This window comes from Miniopterus schreibersii (genome assembly GCF_964146895.1).
Source record: "Miniopterus schreibersii genome assembly, chromosome: X".
NCBI lineage: Eukaryota > Metazoa > Chordata > Mammalia > Chiroptera > Miniopteridae > Miniopterus > Miniopterus schreibersii.
Window position 1 is genome coordinate 36,020,684 of NC_138104.1, and position 6,378 is coordinate 36,027,061.

General features: G+C 46.0%; 1 protein-coding gene across 11 annotated transcripts in view; it reads right to left on the reverse strand.

Moving 5' to 3' along the window:
- Positions 1-2,124, reverse strand: part of PCDH11X (protocadherin 11 X-linked) — a 674,530-nt gene extending 672,406 nt beyond the window's left edge. For all 11 annotated transcript variants that reach the window (XR_013998049.1, XR_013998050.1, XM_081126095.1 and 8 more), the window contains exon 1: positions 1,802-2,124. The gene's annotated coding sequence lies outside the window, so the exon portion shown is untranslated. The remainder of the gene's footprint in view (positions 1-1,801) is intronic.
- Positions 2,125-6,378: the final 4,254 nt, after the last annotated feature.

Below are 6,378 nucleotides of genomic sequence, written 5' to 3' on the forward strand. Positions count from 1 at the left end.
CTAAGAACACGCGAGCGGCTTGTCAACACCGTCACCTCTCCCCATATTTCCTGCCCCCTCCCCGCCACTCCCGATTCTAAACACTTTCTTCCCCGCACTTTCCTTCCTAGGGAAACAGGCCCTATGCTAGGTTTAAATTCCATCTTGGGATGTTTCACACAAGGACTTGCTTTGGTTTTGTTCTTTCTGTTGAATTTTCTGTAGTCTTTTGTCCTAGCCCCTTTCCCTCCGATCCTTGCTTTGTGGGCGTGTGCCGCAGTGGCGCAAGTTTTGATTCCCAGCCCCGGAGCCAACATTTTGGAAGGGCACCAGGCTCAGAAACGCGAGTGCCGCCCGCAGACACGCTCTCACAGGCGCTCCACACACGCATCATGGCACCCTGCACACCGCACCCCAAACCGCAAAGGCGGCCAAAGCATCCAAGCGCGGAATAATTTATTCTGGAAGCCAAAAGGCCATTTTCAGTTGAGCTCTAAAAGTCTTTCTTGGAGGTAGGAATGGAAGTGGTTCACCTATAGATACAATCTTCCGAAGTGCCCCTTGCCCCCGTGGTTTTTCTTTTTCTTTTTCCTTTTTTCTGCGAGGGTATGAAGACAAGTTGCGGGTAAGCACTCCTATGCAAGCCTTGTCTCCAGCGGAAGGCCGACTGCCGCTCTGCTTCTCTAAAGTCGCTAAAGAAAAGGACCCATTCACGGCTCCATGCTTTTAAAAAGTCACCTTTTTCGAGGGCACATTCAGAGGCCATTCTTTTCGTAAAAAAGTGGCCGTTTTATGACTACGCGCTTTAAAAATAATTCCCTTGTGGAGAGACGAACTGTTTTTCGGTTCTATCTCAGTAAACGGCATTCACTTATGGGATAAGTAGGTATTTTATGGCAACGGGATTAAAAGTCATTTCTTTAGAGAGAGAGGAACCCCCTCTTACGTTCCGCTATGCTCTTAGAAAGTTTCTTTCTTTCTTTCTTTTTGTCAATGAGAAAAGGGTGCCTTTTTTTTTTTTTTTTTTTCCTTTCCAGCTACGCATGGTGAGGAGTTCCTTTTTAAAAAAATTGGGCAGAATTTCTCACACCTACCATCTCCGCATCCAGCAGGTGCTGGCTGAGCACAGCTCGGTAAGTAGGGCGGAAGGAAGGGCGGGGGGGGGGGGGGGGGGCGAACGCCTGGCGGAACTGCCCGGGGGATCCTGCGCGCTCCTTGGCGCGCTGCACTCTCCGTCGCTCGGTGCCAGGGTCCGGACCCAAAGGATTAGAGCCAGCCTGGCAAAGGTCCTAGCCCAAGCCCCCAGAGGTAAGAGCACAGCAGGGTCCACCGGCGCGAGGTCTGAGCTGGCGCTGGGCTTGGGGCATTGCCCCTCGGCTCGGACCGTTCCGCCAGGCTAGCCCGAGAGGGATGTGATCTTTTCTCAGGACCTGCCCCAATCTTAGAGTTTCTCTCGGCCTCACTAAAGCTGGCTGTATCTGTTAAAGTCAAAGACCTTTCTGCACGGCCAATTTCGGGGAAATTCATGCGCGGACACTTTTCTGACAGAAGTGAGAGTTTCCGAAAAGTAACCAAGCCAAGCCGAGCGGTGGCAGTGCCAAAAATATATTCTACCTGCGCTCATTTCCGAGGTTTGCTCTTTCTCTTACCTCCAGGAAAGAGATGAGGGTAGGGGGAAGGGAGGACACCAGAAGGGTCTTTGAAACCACTATGTGGTCATAGTCAAGACCCCAGGTGCAGGCAGCAGGAAGCCTCCGCACACTGAGTGCGAGACTCAAGCTTCACACCCGCACTCTGTTCTGGCACCCGACCCAATACTCACCTTGTGATTGTAGCCAGTAGAGTAGAATGAAGTGGGAAGAAAAAAAGAGAAAAAAAAGGCTTGCGCCTGCTCCACAAGACTGCGATTGCTGTAGCGGGCTCTACCGCCACAGCTCGCAGTCCGCGGAGCACCCGGTGTTGTGAAGGTTGCTTGTGAGGTTTTGGGGCCGCCCGGGTTGCCTGGGCTGCCTGTGCCTCCGGTGTCGCCTCTGCAACTGCCACTGCTACAGCCACTGCCACTCAGCGCACTCTGTTCAGCTCTCTCGGGCCGCTACGTGCAGCTCAGACTTACAGTTCCTCCCGCCCAGACAGTTCGCCGACTGCAAGGAGCCAGCGCCGAGCCAGCCCTTTTCAATGGCGAGTGGGAGGGACTAGATCGAGGGGGAGAGGGGGGAAGGAAGGGGGGTGAGCGAGTGGAGCGCGGGGGGTGGAGGGGGTGGGAGGGAGAAGTGAACCAGTGCCTGGGCCGCCTGCTGGGAGGGGATGGCGCAGCACCAATTGCTGGGTACCCCCCTCTGGTCCCCACTCCCTGCACCCCACACCCCCACCACTTCGGGGGCGGCACCTCCGGGCTGACGGGGAACTGGGGAGAAGGGCGGGGGCGAGATGGAGGTAAGCTTAGGAAGTTACTGTTCGTCGCCCGACAAGGCGGCAGAATCCGTGCTGGCGGTACACTCGCGTGCGGGACCCGGTACTGGGGAAAACGCGTGGCTTTCGGGATGTCCGCTTTGCAGAGCAAAAGCAAGGACATGCATTCCGACGCTCGGTCCTCCGCTAACTGCTCTCTTAGGCTGTCCTTTAAGTTGTACTCATTCACATTATCTTACAGAAGTTTTATTTTTCTTATGTGTGCTTTTCTCGCGATCCCGCTGACCGCCCTGACTCCAGCTAGAGAACGAGCATCCAGCAGCTCCATTTTCTCATACAAAGGATACTTAAGGCACACTAGTGGAAGTAGGGGCAGGAGCCCGGCAAAGCCGCAGTTGGAGCAGAGAGACTGTCTGCTGCATATATTACACTCAACTGTGAGCCAGGTCTGGTACCTTGCTTGCCTTTCCATTGATCGTCCGGGGACAGCAGGGAGGTTGACAAGGGGGCGGTCTAGCCTTTGGCTACCCAAGAGAGCAAGTACAAGAGAGCGTTAAGCAGGTCGGTGGCTTCAGACTGCTCTTGCGGGGTCCAGCCGCTTCGCTGCCGCGGATTGGGGCTCGGGCAGCATCGCGGGTGTGGACGGCGCGTTTCAGAGGTAGGAAAGGATGCAAGAGAGGGAGGAACCCAGTCTGGAGCCGCAAGACTGGTGCTTGCCAGCGCGCTCCAGCCGCCTAGTCTGCCACGCCGGGTGGACATTGGGGTGCCCGGTCGCCAAAGGCCACTAAAGCGACGGGGGAAATGTGGCTGGTTTATGGCTCCGATGGGTTGTAGGTATCTAGAAGCAGGGTTAAATCCCCTGTCCCTGTCATGGGACTAAAAGCAAAAAGCAACAACTAAAACCTTCCCAGTTGGTCCAATCTGATTCTTGCTCCAAGGTGCAAGTCCTTAAATTTACCCAGAGGCCAGAGGATGAACCAGGTGAATTCTCTAAATTCCTTTCCAAAAGGTTCAAGGCTTTAGGTGAAAATTCATTTTCCGTGCTTAACTAACAGAAAAAAAACTTATCTTTCTAGTGGTCTGCTTTGTTTTTGGAAAAAGACGCTCCTTCCCGAAATACAAGGAGAAAAAGTAGATAATCTTTCCGTGTGCCGGGAGCACAGTATTCATTTTTATTTTTGCCTGCTAAATGGAAGGGGGGATATATTTGCACGGAGAAAGGACACCAAGAAAGAAAATTGTTGTCAATTATCATTAGTAGATTTTCTCTAATAGATTCTTCATGGGGAGTATATTATTATTATTATTATTACTATTATTATTTTTGAAGGGCAAGTCTTCTTTCCCCAGTATTTCCCTCTCCATCTTGATAACTGCCATCTTTTCAACTTCTGATATTTTTAAAGGTTAAAATCTTGGTTCAAATAATCCTCATATCACTTCCTTCCCTTTTTCTTTCCTGTTCTCTCTCTCTCTCTTTTTTTTTTTTCACCTAAAGCCACCACTGAGAGCAACAGCCACATTAGCACTGCAGTTCATTATGGTGTGCATGAAAGAGGGCACAGGGAACTATTTACTATCACACTTTACTCCTCCTGTAGTTCTGCCTCCGTTATTAACCATATCCAGCACGTGCATTGTCCTCTTCCTAGAGCTAGGAAATGTCTTGGAGATGAAATCAGAAACTGTCAAATTATTATAGTTCTGACTCTTGGGGTTTGCACTGCTGGATGAGACTCTATCATAAGGGATGGAAGGAACTCAAAGAAAATAAAACCACTGATTGATCGAGGATAGTGTGGCAAAACAGTGCCATGGAGGCCGTCTCAGAGCACTGATAATCAAATCATCCATAACAGCCACATCAGACACCAATTAATTATTTCCTAAGATTTCCATCTAAACCCAAGGCAGGAGGAGAGAACTATTTAGTGACTGTTATGAAGTATATAAAGTTAACATCATGAAGGACTCATGAGGTTAATATTTTTATTCACCTTTTACAATTCCCAAAACTAAAGCTCACAAAGGACAGATAATTTGCACAAGTCCATGGAGCTGGAGAGTAACAGACTGGAATTCCATTCAGAGTGTATAACTCCTAAAAATCCAGCTGCATGGCTGCTTTATAGATAATCTGGATTCTTCTATACTATAGAGCACAGCATTTTGTTTTAAGTATATATAGTCCAATAGAAAATGATATCTGTAGAACAGAAACATTACTTACAGGCCAAGGAGACTACTATTTGAACTTAGTAACCCAGAAAAATATCTGAGAAATTCAGTTATTGGTAAGACTGACAGAAATACACATCTGAAAATAATGAAGAAAAAAACATGTTTTCCCATTTTCTTTTTTCCTGTATTCTGCCTGATGGTGGCACCAATGAGCAATGGAATAACCAAAAGCCAGGAAACCTGGCAACACTCTCCGCTCAGTGTTCTAACTCTAAAAGGACTGATGAAGGCCTGGGGTGGGAGGCAGTGGCGAGGTAGTAGGGGGCCAAGAAGGAAAAAACAGGGACATCTGTAATACTTCAAAAAAAGACAAATTAAAAAAATAAAAATAAAAGGACTGATGAGAACTCTACTCTGCTTACGTACAGAAAGGATTTCTTAATTGAATGCCTTTTATGCACCACCTGCATTATATACATTGTCATATTAATGTTCCCAATCATTCTATGAGATAGATATTATTAGCTTCAAAGTTTTCTAACAAATGAGGAAACAGAGATACACAGAGACTAGGTAAAATGTCCAAAGCTACCTGTCTGTAAAGTATATAGTTTGGAAATTCAAACGCAGGTCATTTCCAATCCACTATGCTGATCCTCAGGATGTGTTCCTCAGATTGTGTGATCATACATTTTCAGAATTTACATTACATAAAATATTTTATAATTAACAAAAACCCTCAAAAGTTAAAAGGGAACTGTAGGAATTTATTTTTTGGAGGAGATGCTATGAAGGAGCTGTGATGTTTATTGCATTTTGTTTGTTCAGTTTTCCAGTTTGGAACTTGAGCCAGTGTTCTGCTAACACCAGAAAAGGGAAATTATGGTAATGTCTACTCTATAAACATGGAAATGTGTCTAATCTCTGAGGATTAAACTATCAAAATACTATATAATTGTAGAATGGATCAGATAAGAGATTTAAAATACTTTCAGTAAGGATGTTTCTCAGGCCAGGAAGAATTGATTAAAACTGAGAAATAATGTATTTATCTAAAAAAGGGTTGATTAGCCATGGAGACCTATTAAAAAGAGACTAAAAGAGGTGAGCATTGGTAGCTCCTATCTGTGTACATTTTTATTTCACTGGCAAAACCACCTTTGATAAAGATTAATGAAGCCAATCAAATATTCTGGGATTTCAACTGCCCTTGCATTGAAACACCCCTTATTTAAGTAGTCTGCCATTCTTTTGTGATTTGCTTTTCCATGTACTCAGTCTGCAAAGAGAATGCACGGGTCATACAGATGCAGGAAAATTAGTATTTTGTGTCATGTGGCAGTTCTTTTGCATCAAATTCCTTTTCTCTGTGCTTTCCACAACGACTTGCACTGTACATTGTACATAAATGTTACAATAGATAAATCATCATTGTCATTGAGAATGTAGGTGGGTGTGTGGGCACAAAACTGTAAGACTGGATATATTGCATTCTCCATGATATTTTTCATATTTAATATTAGTCATCAGCAATAATTGCAATTAATAGGAGGCAGTGAGGCCCATTGGTTCAGAAAAAGGCTTTGGTTTTCAATCAAATTTGGAGTTCTAGCTCTAGTATTTCTATCTGTGAGGCTGTGGGCAAATTAATCTCCAGATCTGTACTGTATAATAAGATAGTCAGTAGTCACATATGGCTATTGAAATGTGGCAACCCAAATTGAGAAGTGCTGTGTCCATACCTTATTTTGAAGACTTAGCACATGCACAGGCACATACATACACAAGTATGTAAAATATGTTATTTTC